General features: G+C 55.2%; 1 long non-coding RNA gene across 1 annotated transcript in view; it reads right to left on the bottom strand.

Moving 5' to 3' along the window:
* LOC112426341 (uncharacterized) overlaps nucleotides 1-13,724 on the bottom strand; it is a 40,828-nt gene extending 27,104 nt beyond the window's left edge. Inside the window, exons 1-2 of the long non-coding RNA XR_003017621.2 lie at nucleotides 13,656-13,724; nucleotides 13,420-13,493 (exon numbers count right to left, since the gene is read on the bottom strand). This is a non-coding gene — a long non-coding RNA (uncharacterized lncRNA). The remainder of the gene's footprint in view (nucleotides 1-13,419; nucleotides 13,494-13,655) is intronic.
* Nucleotides 13,725-13,984: the final 260 nt, after the last annotated feature.

Genomic DNA, 13,984 nt, shown 5'->3' with positions numbered 1-13,984 from the left:
GAAGGAGGCAGCAGAGCCTGGAAAGAGCCTGAGCAGAACCACATGAGGAGCTGGCAGCAGAGCCAGAGACCTGAGCCCTGCTTCCCAGCCTCTCCCCTGGGCCTGCCCTGCCCCTTCAAGGAAAGACTTCAGAACCGAGCCAGCTCTTGAGCCATGAGAAAGGAAAGAGTGCAGGGGGTAAAGCCAGAAGCCTCGGTCTCAGTCCCAGCCCTGGCTCTTAGCTCTGTGACTTTAGACATGACTCAGCCTCTCTGAGCCTGGAGTCCTCGGAAATAAGATGAGGCGAGAGGGGAGCAGGACCGCGGGGATCTGAGAGAAGGGGGAATCTCCAGTCCTGGCCTCAGTGCTCCGGCCTGCTGGAGAAGAGCAGGCAGGACCATGTCACCTGAGTGGCCTGCATTCTGGACCAGCCCTTTGGGAGTGACACTGAGGAGGTGGCAGGCTCCATTTCGAGCTCGTGAAGGGGCACCTGATGTGAGCAGGGGGACCCGGGGCACTCAGCAGCTCCAGGGAAGACTCCCGGGGGAAGTTCTGGTGAGCATGGGCCCAAGGCAGGGGCACAGAAGTACCCATGGGGCAGGATGAGGGTCCCAGCAGGTCCAGGAGGCTGCAGGGGGTAAGCAGTGGAAAGGTCTGTCTCTGCTGCTTTCCCTTCTCCTCAGGAGGAGCAATCCCAGGCATCCAAGGCTGTTTTTCCAACCCACGGCGCCAGTCTGTTTGGCCAGTGACCTTCGAAGGGAACCAGGGCACTAAAGTTGGAAATGCCGAGGCACAGGAAAAAGGACACAAAGGCGAACAATGTGGGGAGTGTTTGGCAGGAAGAGAGGGAACAAGCCCGGGCTGCCTCGCAGGCCTCTGGCTCCAAGAGTCTGGAGGTGCATGGGGTGGCCCCGGGGCTCAGGCTGTGCTGTGAGGAAGGGCCTCTGCTAGGGCTGGGTCCCCAGCCTAGAGCTTGCTCCCCAACCTAGGCCTGGGTGGGAAAACGCAGAGGGAGCAAGGCTGGGGAAAGGCCTGACAGAATGGAGTGCAGCCTAAGGAAGGGGATGCTGGGGTACCGTCAAGGAGTAGCCATCTTCAGACTCGGGCCTTCAGTTTTGTCTTTTCCTTTAAGGGCAAAATCTAGCAAACTAAGCCTCAAGGCCTGGGCTATGTCTCAGAGCAGAGGAAGGAGATGGGGACCCTGTCCCAGAAGCTGGACCCTCCCCAGTGTCCTCACTGCCCCATGTTAGGTCTTCCTCATCTCTCTCCCTGAGGTCTGCAATCCTTCCCAGCCCTCCCCTGGCTCTCTAGTGCCTTTAGGATAAAATTCAAGCTCCCAGTTGGCATTCGAGGCCTTCCATGACCCTGCCCAGGGCATTCTGGCCTCAGCCCTAGAGAAGCAAGCCAAACAGCGACGCTTTATGCAACAGACCCTGCTGCCCTCACAGAAGTCACAACCCCAAACTCCTCCAGCTCAGAGAGCCACTTGCTCCAAGCCTCCAGGCCTTGTTGGCTTGCTCCCCTTTCTGAGACACCGTTTCTTCTCCTCCTCCCCTAGCAGAATCTTACTAACACCTGGGAACTCACTTGGGCAGTTCTTGGGAACCACCCTTGCTCTGTCAGCCTGGGCAGCCCCACATGTCCTCCATGGCCATCCTGGAATTATCATAAGGCATTAGACATTTACCCATCCCTCTCCCACCATCCTGAGCTCTTGGGGCTGCAATGGAGGCTCCCTTTTGTCTTTATACCCATGGCCAAGTTCAGCTGCACAGAAAGCAGGTGCCCAGGGAGCATTTGTGAGATGCATGAGCCCAAGAGCTCAAGTTCAGCAACCTGGTGGCGATTTGAAGGCCACAGAATGGAAGGAAAGCATTTTCCCTGCTCTAGGGTTCTATAAAGTTGGAAAAATGTTTAACCCAGGAGTCATGAGATAGTGCTTTAAAACGGAAGCAGGACTCCATATTCTGCTGTCCCAGCCTAAAAGAAGGGGGAAAAAAACTCCCTTTTCAAACATTTCCATGAGAAGAGGGTGCTGGGGATGAGAGGAGTAGGCTCTGGGGTGTCAAAAGCCCCAGAATTGCTTGTGACCAGGGTTAAGGGAGTGGACTGATTCAGGTGGGGGCCAAGTGGAGCCCGTTGCATAAAAGATCAGTGTTTGGCTTGCTTCTCTTAGACTGAGGCCAGAAAGCCCTGGGCAGGGCTGGGGGCAGCCCAGAGGGACTCCTGTGAAAGACCAGGCGGAGGGTCCTGATCCCAGGGAGGGAGACTGTAGGGGGCCGGGGAGCAGCACCTGCCTGCCTTTTCCAGAAAGTAGAGAGAGGCGGGGGGCAACTGGAAAGCAGGGCAAGGTTCAGGGAATGTGTGAGGCTCGGGCTTCCTGCAAACTCTAGAGCTTAGCCCACAGCCTGGCCTGTGACTTGAGGTCCCCTGTGCCCGACTCCAAGGGCACAGGCCAATGGTTGGGAGACTCACTGGGGTCAATGGAGTTGGAGGATCAGGAGGACACTGGGAACCAATAGGGCTGGTGACCAAGAGAGGCATGGCCAGTGGGCTTGTTGGTGGACTTAGGGGAAGGGTTGCCAAGTAAAATACTGGTTACGTTTGAATTTCAGATCAATGGATTTTTTTTAGCCTGAGTATGTTTCAAATATTGCCTGGGAAATACTTAGACTAAAATAAGAATTTGTTGTTCATCTGAAACTCAAATTTAGTTGGGTGTCTGATATTTTTATTTGTCAAATTTGGCCACCCTATGTAGGAGTCAGCCTGTTCTGAGAGGCAGCCACAGTCTGTCCACAGGCCCAATTACAGTAGACGTTTCTAAAACAACAAAAGCCCCAGCAGCCTGCACAGAAAAACAAAATACGTAACTTCCGGAGGACACGTTATTGTCTGAAGGTGGGAGTCTGCGATTTTGAAGGAAAAAACAAACAGTTTTCTTCTAAGGAAGAGTGAGTCACAGACAGGCTGAACATGTTTCTCTGGCTTTTGGGGGTGGTGGGACATGGGCCTCCCTTTCTCTGTCTCTCTCCTGCCTCCATTCTTTCGGCTACCCTGGGGCAAGGCCCAGGCTGGCTGGGCTGGGCTGCAGCTGAGCCGTAGGTCCACTGTCAGCCCTGCTGATCATGTCATTCCTAGCTACCAGGCTCACTGGTGCCCGACGTTGCCCAGTCTCTGCTTACCCCAGAGAGTCTCTAGTCCACTGGGGCCTCAAGCCACAGACCAGGCTGTGGGCTAAACTTTAGAGTGACCAAGACGGCCTCGAGGGCAATCTCCTTGCCAGCAGTAGAGAGGGTGCTGGCGCGTCCCTTGGGAGGTTCCAACTGAGCTCTGGGACTCAGAGCTGGGAAAGGCTGCCTGCCCCTCATCAGGTGAGAAGTCTTCCAGATAAGAACTATGTCTTATGGTTCTCCATAAGCAGCTGCCCAGCCCCGGGCCCTGAGCTCCTTCCAGGAGCTGCTGCCACAGGCGGGCAGATGTGTCAGCATGGCTGGGCCTCGGCAGGCCTGGGAGCCTCCTGATTTGGTTCCTGTCACCTCCTTCCTCACCTCCTATCTAGTCCCCAGACAAAGGGCCCAGTTACAAGCCACAAGTCTGATCCTGTTGTTCCTCTGCTTAAAACCCAGCAGGGCTTCCATCTCACCTAGAGTGAATGCTGAAGCCTGGCGATGGCCCAGGCTTGGCCCCTTCCTCCATTCCTTGCCCGGCTCCAGCTCCTAGGAACCCCCACCACAGGCTGGCCCTGCTCTTCCTGCTGTTCTGTGAACTGACTGGGGTTTCTGCGCTTGCTGCTCCTTTTTCCTAGAATGTTCTTTCCCAGGTAGCCAGGGGACTCCTTTCCACCCTCCTCCTAGTCATTCCTGACCACGCGTGAGACTGCAGCCCCCGACCCCCCACCCCGGCACCACCTTTCTCCTTGTCTGAGGCTCTTCCTCCTGCTAGGACTGACTTGGGTTTGTGCCTTGTCCGTCTCCGGCTAGAATGGCCCTGAGTATAGGGATTCATTTCTCTTTTGTTCTAGGCTCTTAGCTTCTAGGACAGTCTGGGCAGTCAGCAGGTTGGGGGGGTGGGGGGGTGGTCCTGAGGCACTGAACGAGCCCAGCCCTGGAGGAGCAGATGAGGAGGGGGCTGGAGCTGCCCTCCTAGGAGACTGACTGTTTCAGTGACCTCCAGAGAGCCCCGGTGAGGCTGAGTTCCCCCTCAGTGCGGGCGGCCAGCTGTGGGAGCTGCATCTGCATCCATTGGAACGCCTCTCCTCTCTCCTGAAGCTGCTGCAAACATGGGGCCAGGTTCCAGTGGCATGGAAGGCACAAGGGACACTGCAGGTCCTAAGGAGGGAAGCCCAGCCACTCCCAGGGATTGGGGTGAAAGGGCAAGGTCACAGGTCAGGGAGTGACCTTTCTAGCCTACCGTCAGTCCTCTGGGCACAAAGGCAGCCTCTCCTCTGTCTGCAGGAGCCTGGAGACTGTCTGGCCCCACGACATTCCAGGCATTCTTTGGGGTCCTGGTGGCCGGGGACTGTGTCTGGGGGGGAAGTAGGTCTTTATGCCAGTGAGGAAGTGTCTGACTGACTGCAGACCCCTTTGTTTGGCTGCCAGCACCACGTGCCTTCCTCAGGCCTCTCTGTCTGAATTAACTGACCAGCAGGGGTGAGGGTGGGGGTGGGGACGGGATACCTGTGGCCGGGCCCTCCTGTGGCCCTGCAAGCAGAGCCCCTGGACTCCCTAGCGTCTGGCTGGCCTGGCCTCAGGCAGTCCAGTAGGGATCAGTGTGTGAGGGCAAGGCCGAGATGCCCCCAGCCTCTGCCCCCTTGTTCTAGAAGCAGCATCTTACAGGGAATGTGGCTTGGCCAGTGGAAGGAACTTGAGTCCAGGGGTCACCCATATTGATGTGAGACCCGTGCTGCTGCCACTTACTAAGGATGTGACCTTTTCTCAGTAACGTCAAGTCAACTCCCAAGTCTCAGTGTTGTCGTCTGTAAAAGGAACTAGTAATATTCATCAGATCGTGTTACTGACAGATCAGATGAATCTGTGTGATGGCGAGCAGGATGGCTTCCAGCACGTGCAGGCACCCAGTACCCATGACTTCCATGGTGTCTTGGCCACTCTAGCCAAGAGCAAAACTCCATCTCAAAAAAAAAAACCTGCGACAAACTCCATCCCTGGCCTCCCAGCTGCCTGTGGCTGCAGCCAAGAGAGAGGTGCCTAGAGCTAGAGCCAGAGTGCAGGTGGCCCGAGTGAGCAAGTGAAGCCTGCTCCTCCTTGTCTTCCTTGACCAGAGAGCCAGGGAGCAGGAGACCCAGTGTGACTCTAAGGGCTTCAGACACACAAGTGCTCAGGTCACTGGGGCAGAAATGCTGAGAGCTGGGAGTCACCCGACCCGGACCCACATTCTAGAGATCCCTGGGCAGTTCAGAGGCTCCATTGGGAAGGAGGTCAGCCCAAGCAGAGTCTGCGACTCCCTTAGAGCTGTACCCCAGCACAGACGGGGGTGACTAGGGCAGTTATAGGAGAAACATCTTGAACTCGACTGTAGGAGAATAAGTCTGGCTGCCACAGGAAGGGCTCCCCGAGGAGTGAGCTCCCCGTCAGTGCCGGGATGGGGCGGAGCTGGTGAGTGTGGCAGGAGCTGTAGAACCTCCTGTCCTAGGAAACGAGCTGGGAGTTCCTAGAGGGACAGGGTGGGCCGTTTGCTAACTGCGACCTTGGTGGAGTTCGTTAAGCCCTTTCCTCACTGGTAAAATAGGATTGTCGTACCACCGTACCAGGAGGCAATGCATATGTGGTAGCTAGCTTGGAGCGCTCAGCCATGAATGATGGCTGTTCTTTTTCCACAGAAGCCTTGGCCTGTGAGGCAGGACATTCCAGTTCCAGCCCTGACTCTACATCCACCTGCCTGTGCAGTTTCCAGCAGGGCTCCTGCTCTCTGGGCTGCTGCTGTCCCACTGTATCCCGAGAGGAATGACAAAACTCTGCTCTGACCTGCCTGGTGGCTTTGGCTTGGCCCTGGAGAGCCCCGCTCCCTGCTGGTGGAGCAGGGCCAGAGGCTCCACATTCATCTTCCAGCGGGATGAGTGCAGCTGTTATTAGATGTACCCCAGCTGCAGGGTGTGCTGACTGTCCCACGGGACAGGGTTGGCCTGCCCGGGAGAGGCTGTGCCCACCTCTGCCCTTTCCTAGTTTGTAGGAGGCTACAGATGCCTGCCAGGGTCAAGCTCCAGAGGAGATCTCCTGGGTACCCCTGGGTCAGGGTGTAGCAGGTGGCAGGGAGACCCACTCTGTCAAGATCATTAATTGTGGAGAGGGTCTGGCAGGGGTGGGGGATGGCATTCAGAGTGGTCCCTAGGCTACATGGGAAATAGACAGCAGGGTCAGGAAGCAGGGGCCATGGAAGTGCCTGGTCCATCTGGTGGAGGAGCCACGGTCTTGGGTGAGAGCAGGCTGTGGGGACAGGGGGCTGCTGCCCTGTGTGAGTGTGCAGCAATTGCACCCTGGGTATGGCCTCACCCCATTTTAACCCTTGTACACAGCCTGGCACTGAGCTGGGGGCTAGCTCTGCTCTGGGCCTCCCAGTCTTGGGTCTTTGCTGGCTAACTGAGCCGAGTAGGACAGGCCTGTCTTCCCCGTGGTGTGAAGGCTCAGAGGAGAGGGCCTGGCTGCCACCATTCTGTGTCTTCCCACAGAGACTGTTGGACCTGCTGCTGGGAAGAAGTGGGTAACCTGCTCTCGAGCTCCAGCGTTTGGTAGGTTAAGGCCAAAATCCCAGTCTGGGCTGTTGCTAATGTCCCTCTCCACTTCCTGAGCCCCCAAAGACCAGGGTGGAGCCTGCAGCGCAATGCCTACTTGTCTGTGATGCAGGAAGAAGTGGTCAAGGGAGGCCAATGCCACCCTCTGAGTCCTGGTGGTAGAAGTTCTGCTTCTGTAGGTGCCTCTTCCACACCGTGTGGCAGTACCTCCATTCTCAGTGAGGGGGGACCCATAAAATGACTCTCCAAATGCAAACAGAAAGACTATTTCTGGGCCAGGCATAGTGGCTCACACCTGTAATGCCAGCACTTTGGGAGGCTGAGGCGGGCAGATCACCAGAGATCAGGAGTTGGAGACCAGCCTGGCCAACACGGTGAAACTCCACCTCTACTAAAAATATGAAACTAAGCCAGGCGTGGAGGTACATGCCTTTAGTCCCAGCTATTCAGGTGGCTAAGGCATGAGAATCACTTGAATCTGGGAGGTGGAGGTTGCAGTCAGCCAAGATTGTGCCACTGCACTCCAACCTGGGTGACAAGAGTGAAACTCCATCTCAAAACAAAACAAAACAAAACAAAATACCAGAAAGACTATTTCTGGAACCAGAAAAAGAATAAAGTGACAAGGAGTAAAGAAAAGAGAAGGCGTGACAAGGAGTGAAAGGAGACAAGGAACTGGCTGGTCACCCACAGCCCTGAGGGAGCTCAGAGTTGGAGGGCGGCCCCGCTGGGGCCACTGAGGCAGCTTCTGCTCCACGTGATGGAGGCTCTGTCGGAGCCACAGCTGCCCACCCTGCAGTGGACCGCCTGAGAGGTGATAAGCTCCCCATCATGATGGGAGCCCAAGCTGGGACTGGAAAGCACCTGTTAGAGAGACTGGAGAAGTTTCTAGCCTGAGGAAGAGGAAGAAGTGGACTAATTCTCACAGGCTCTGTTTGCCCCAAATTCACTCCTTCTAGGAGTCTCCAGAGGGGCTGAGCAGCAGTTCCCACGTTCACTCTGGACTTGCCGTCCTAGGATCCTAGGAGCCCTCCTTTTCCTATGCCAGTCCTCCTGGCTCTCCTCCCAGCTGATTAATAATATTATACATGCACAACTCATCGCGTGCATCACTGCTGGGTGAGACCATGCTAAGTGGTTCCATTGGCCCTTGCTTCTCAAACTCTAACAGCAGAAAACCCCTTGGGGTCTGATTCAGCAGGTCTGGGGTGGAGCCTGAGATTCTGCATTTCCAACCAGCTCTCAGGGGACGTCGATGCCACTGGTCCATGAACCACACTTTGAAAAACAAAGCTGTAGCTGCCAGTGAGAGCCTTCTGGATTCTACTGCCGGGGTGGAGGGGTGGGCAAGTGTGAAGAAGCCCCCTGTGCAGAAACGGCAGGAATGGACTCAGTACTGGTGAGCTTTGTGAAGCAGAATGAAGTCCAAATCTGCCACTCTCCATCTCAGGGACCATTCCTCGTCCTCCCTGCTTGAGAAGCATAAGCCTGCGATAGGAGGGCAGTGGACCTCCCCCTGCCCCTCCACACCTGGCCCCAGGAAACTGCGTTTGCCTGTAGAAGCTCCTTATTGAGTCCGTGGACCGGTATGGCCCCATCAGACCACAGCTCGTTGCAGGGGCCAGGCTGGGCCCTCATAGCTGGGGCTCTAACCTGAGGAATCCCTCCTCCCCACCCCTGTTTGGTTGCTGACCACAGAGGCAACACTGTGCAGTGCCCTGCACTGGGAACCAAGGGCCTGTGGCTCTTCCGTCTCCGGGTATCAGCTTCCCCATCTATAATGTGTGGGTGCACTGGAGGCTCTCTTAGAGAGATCTGGCTCTGCACCCACTGGTTCAGCCTTCTGGGGTTCAGAGCAGGTGAGGACACAAGGACATGGGGGAGAGGTGGGCATGAGGAGTCGCCCCGATGGCCCGAGCAGGGCAGGCTGTCTCCATTAGGATGCACACGCCTTCACAGTCTCTCTCTGCACTGAGGGTTCTCAGGTATTTTTAGGAAGGTTGGAGCCTCCTGGGCTGTGATTCATTAACACAGCTGACAAAGATCAGCATCTTTGGAAATCGCAGCGGGAAGTTGAGAAGGTTCCCGGGTGCTGGTGTACTGGGGAAGGGGGAGGTTGGTGGAGAGGGAAAGTGAGGATAGGTGTACGGGAGTGGGTAGGTATTAGGGACAGAGAAAACCAAAGTGTTTTTCTTCCTGTCACACACAGCTCAACATAACGCTTCCGACACCAGACATGTGTGAGTTGTTTTCCCACCACCAAGGAACTCTCTAGCAGACACCAGCTGCCTGTCCTCACTTTGAATTCAATTCTGACACTATCCACCTGGAAACAGCTTCTAATCCCACTGGTTAAGGACTCAGTCCCACAACACTGCCCTCTGCTTCAGAGGCCAATCGTGCAAGCCTGCATTGTGGCTTTCGCTTCTGATTGACTGGCTGTAAATCATGGGTTCCTGTGACCGCCTCCGCAGGTTCCATTAATTTGCTAGAGCAGCTCAAAGGATTCAGAAACACTTTACTTATGTTTACCCATTAATTATATTTTACTTTTATGTTATTTTTATTTTTTAGACACAGGGTCTCACTCTGTCACCCAAGCTAAAGTGCAGTGGTGTGATCATAGCTCACTACAGCCTCGAACTCCTGGGTTCAAGTGATCACCCTGCCTCAGCCTCCCAAGTAGCTGGGACTATAGGCACACGTCACCACACCTGGCTAATTTTTTTTTTTTTTTTTTTAGAGATGGGGTCTTGCTATGTTGCCCAGGCTGGTGTCAAACTCCTAGCTTCAAGCATTCTTCCCACCTCAGCCTCCCAAAGTACTGGGGTTACAGGTGTGGGCCACAGTGCCTGACCTACCCATTTATTATAAAGGATATCACAGAGGAGTCCAATGAACAGTCAGAGATGGAAGAGATGCCTAGGGCAAGGCACAGGGAAAGGGGCGTGGAGCCTCCATGCCCTGTCGGGGCGCATTCCCTCCCAGAACCTCCACGTGGTTAGCAATCTGGAAGTTCCCCAAACCTAGTCCTTGGGGTTTTTATGGAGGCTTTATTACTTCAGTATGATTAATTAAACCATTGGCCATTGTTGATCAGCTCAACCTTCAGCCTCTCTTCCACCCCGGGAGGTAGGGGGCTAGGGTTAAAAGTCCCAACCTTCTAATCACGTCTTGTTCTTTCTGGTGATCATTCCTCATCCTGAAGCTATGCAGGGGCCCCCAAGTCATGAGTCATGTCATCTCATTAGCATAAAAAAGGTGCTCATCGCTCTGGCAATTCCAAGAGTTTTAAGGAGCAGTGTGCCAGAAACCAAGAAGACAAAATATGTATTTCTTATTACACCACAGTATCACAGCAGGGTTCCTGGGAGTGTGCATTTTGAGAGGGAGGGGCTTGGTGCTCAGGCAGGACCATTTGGCCACAACAAAATGTTCCCAGTGTTCTGGAAGGATGCTTGTGCGTGCATATGCATACATGTGAGGGCGTGTGGGTATGTGTGTGCATGTGTGGGGGGGGGGAGGGGTTGTGTGTGTGTGATGGAAGGAAGCCAACAGAGACATTGTGGCATCATGGACCAGCCTCTGGGCCTCTTTTGCTCTAGCCCAATAAATATCTGTTGAGGCCATACTGTTGTCAGGCATTGTGAGGCCCATTTATTTACTGCTCTTTTGTCTATTAACCCATTTATTCTGCAAATGTGTATTGTGCAGCTGTTCTCTACAGGCCCTGAGTCAGCTGCTGGGAACGGAGAGGATCCAGACACAGTGCCTGCCCTCAGGGCTCTGCATGCAGTGGGAGAAAGGGATCCCATGTGCCAGCTCTGAGCTTCAGGATAGTGAGGGCACCACAGGAGAGGACTGGGGAGCATCCCTGAGGAGTGGGCACTGGGCAGGACGTGCAGGTGTCACAGACAATACGCAAAACAACGGGCAAAGGCACAAGAGTCATGACGAGGCAGGGCATGTTTGGAGAGATGGCACGGAGGAGTCAGTGCAAGTCCAGACCTGGAGAGACCTGGGATGCCAGCTGGGGGTGGGGTGTTCTGACTGCTCTCTCTGAAATCACTGCCACCCTCTGCCCCTTGTGGGGACTGAGGAGGCTCCTGTTGCCCCAGTGTCATTCCCAGACCCTGCTTTCCCTTCCTCTTCTTTCTCATCACCATCACACCCGCTCCCTTCATTGCTGCTCCCACCCACAGTCCCCAGGGAGGCGTCAGTTTCAGGGGAGAGAACAGTGTTCTCAGCCACTCTAGGAGCACCACCACTTTGGGACCTGCCTGCAGTCATAGGCTGTAGGGATGAAGGCAGGAGCTGGGCCTGGGAGTTGGAAGGCCTAGCTCTGCATCTGACTCCAGTATTTTCTGCCATGTGACCTTGGGTGAATCCCTTCTCTCTGGGCCTGAGTTTCCTCCTCTGTCAAATGAGAAAACTGTCTACACAGGTGTGTGTAGACAATCATTTCTTTCCTGCCTGCCTCAATGCTAACAGAGTAGAGGTCAAGTCATTTGATAAACACCAAAACGCATATCTGTTCTTGTTATTCCTGCAGGACACTGGCTCATAAGGGATTTCAGCATGCACAGAGCAACTGCCACCTTGCCTCCCCACAGATTTCATTACAGCCATCTAGGAGGACCACAGCAGCTTTGTCTGGCCTTCCCCTTCCCCCAGGGCTCTGGGCTGGGGTGGAGAAGGAGGCACCACTGCAGTTCCAGTATGGGGAGAGGTGAGAAAGCTGTTGCCCAGGCCTGGGTGCTGCCCGAGGTTCTGCCACCTGCCCACCCACAAATGAGATAGTGGGACTGGTCATGCCCTGGTCCTCAGCCCTGGGACATGCACCCTCTACCAGCCCTGGAAGCACCTTCCCCATTGCCTTTTGCTGGCCTGTGCTTAGAGTTTGCAAAGTTATCCGTGAGAGTCAGCCTGGCTGTGCCAAGGTACGATAGCAGCCAAACGTCCATGGGGTCTGTGCCTCCCCAGCCCTGCTTGTATGTGCTGAGCTGCCAGATGAGAGCAGGCATTGTGTCATGGGTGGCTTCCCCGGGGTGCAAGCTGACTTAGAAACAGGTCACCTGGTATTCCTGCTGCCAAGGATGAGACTCTGGGTGCGACATTTCTCTTTCCCCAGAACAAACTCCAAGCTGCCTTGTGACCTTTCAGAAGCTTATTCACACATAAAAATCACAAGTGGTGCACAGCGCAGGTATGAGGGAAGCCCAGAGCAGGTCCCCCTAGGCAGGGTGAGAAAGGCTGATGAGGGCCAGTGCAGTGTCTGGATGCAGGGGGGCTGGAGACAATGTCTGCCATCCATCTATCCATCCACCCATCCATCCATCCATCCATCCATCCATCCATCCATCCATCCATCCATCCCTCCATTCACCCATCCATCCACCCACCCACCCATCCATCTACCCATCTATTCATCCATCCATCCATCCATCCCTCCACCCATCCATCCATCCATCCACTCATCCATTCATCCACCCATCCATTCATCCACCCATCCATTCATCCACCCATCCATTCATCCACCTATCCATCCATCCACTCATCCATTCATCCACCTATCCATTCATCCACCCATCCATTCATCCACCTATCCATCCATGCATCCATCCATCCACCCATCCATCCATTCATCCAATCATCCATCCATTCATCCATTCATCTATCCACCCACCCATCTATCCACCTATCCATCCACACACCCAACAAACACTGAGTTTTTCTACCAGCACTAGGAGACCCTGTAGAAAAGACCCAACCCTACCCTTGAGGTGCTTGGGAACAGACAGATGCAGTGACAGCAGGAGTCAGATCAGGCCTCATGGGAGCTGATGAGGGGAGCATTGTCAAGGGGTTGCAACTCCAACCAGCCTCGAGGATTAGTTTGGGTCCCAAAGGAGAAGGCTTTTGAGCTGGCCCTGAGGGGAAGTGGGGCTTTGCGGGGTGAGCTGTGCAAGAAGGATGGCAGCCCTCTCCCTTTGTGGCCCCAGTTCCTACATTGACAAAGAAGTTGGACTAGAGGCACTCCAGGGCCCACCTAGATCCGCACAGATACAGCAGAGTTTCCTTCCTGTGTGCACACTGTTCATGACGTGAGTCCTGGGTGCCAGCGAGCCCTGCTCTGTGGCCAGTCTGGCTTGCGATGCAGCACATCCGGGTCACACAGCAGCCTCAGGCACTTCTGCAGACCCTGTGTATCTCAATGCAGCCTCATGCTCCCACATTGCCTCAGACCTGCCCCTGAGATGTGAGCCCAGCAGCGCCCACCCAGCCAAGCCCTGCCTCCTCTGTGGTCGTGGGCCCCCCAGCAGAGTGGTCCTCTCCTCCCTCAAGCCTGGAGGGCCGAGTCTGTCTCTGGGGCCCTGTAACCACCTTGCTCCAGTGTCTCTACCACTGCAGGGGCATTTGCTTCCCATGCTGGAAGTCAGCCAAGTCTCCCCTGTGCCGCTGGGCCCTGTTCCTGTGTCTTCTCTGTCCCTGTGGGTTTGCCTCACCCTTGAAGGTAGAATTCAGAGTTCTCCATCCCACCCTCTTTGTGTCAGCCCAGTGCCTGACACATCCCCTCGGTCAGTTTCTGAAGAGGGAAACTGGGCGGCAGAGGCGTCTCCGGGCCCCTTGCCCAAGGCTGTCAGCTACCTTGCAGCCCAGAACTGAGACGGGCATGATACCCCACTTACCTCAAAGATGCCCAATAAGGGAGTGTGCAGATGGATGAGAAATGAGGAAATGGAGGCACACAGGTACCAGGTGTCTAAATAGGAGGCAGAGAGGGGCCACAAGCAGTTCAGCCTCCCTGGAATCCAAGTAGGTGGTCCAAGTTCTTCCCCTCACATCTGGCGACCTGTTCCATTACTTTCCCCACCCACCCTCAACGTTGCTGCCCGGAGCCCTTCACTGCTATTCCCTCTCCCACCTGTTCTCCTTCAGAACTGTCCTACACTTCCAAATTATCTCATCTCCCTTCTGCACCCCCATCTCCGGCGGCTGGTGTCAAGAGGAAAGCAACCAGCTCAACTAAATCACATGGATACAGAGAGAGTGAGGAATGTCCAAGTGGGTCCTTGAAAAGCAGCCTCCGTCCGTGGATGCTAAGTCTGGAGGGAGAGGGAGGTGCTCTTCTGAGGGGCAGCCGGCAGCCTGGCGCCCTCTGCTTTGCAGAGCTTGGGATAAGGCAGAAACCCTGCTGGGTCAACCCAGGGCTCCTCAAGAGGCCTGGGGCTCACTTGCCCTCCTCAAGGCTTT

The sequence above is a fragment of the Macaca nemestrina genome, chromosome 13 (assembly GCF_043159975.1).
Source record: "Macaca nemestrina isolate mMacNem1 chromosome 13, mMacNem.hap1, whole genome shotgun sequence".
NCBI classification, from domain to species: Eukaryota; Metazoa; Chordata; class Mammalia; order Primates; family Cercopithecidae; genus Macaca; species Macaca nemestrina.
This window is presented reverse-complemented; position numbering and strand designations above follow the sequence as displayed.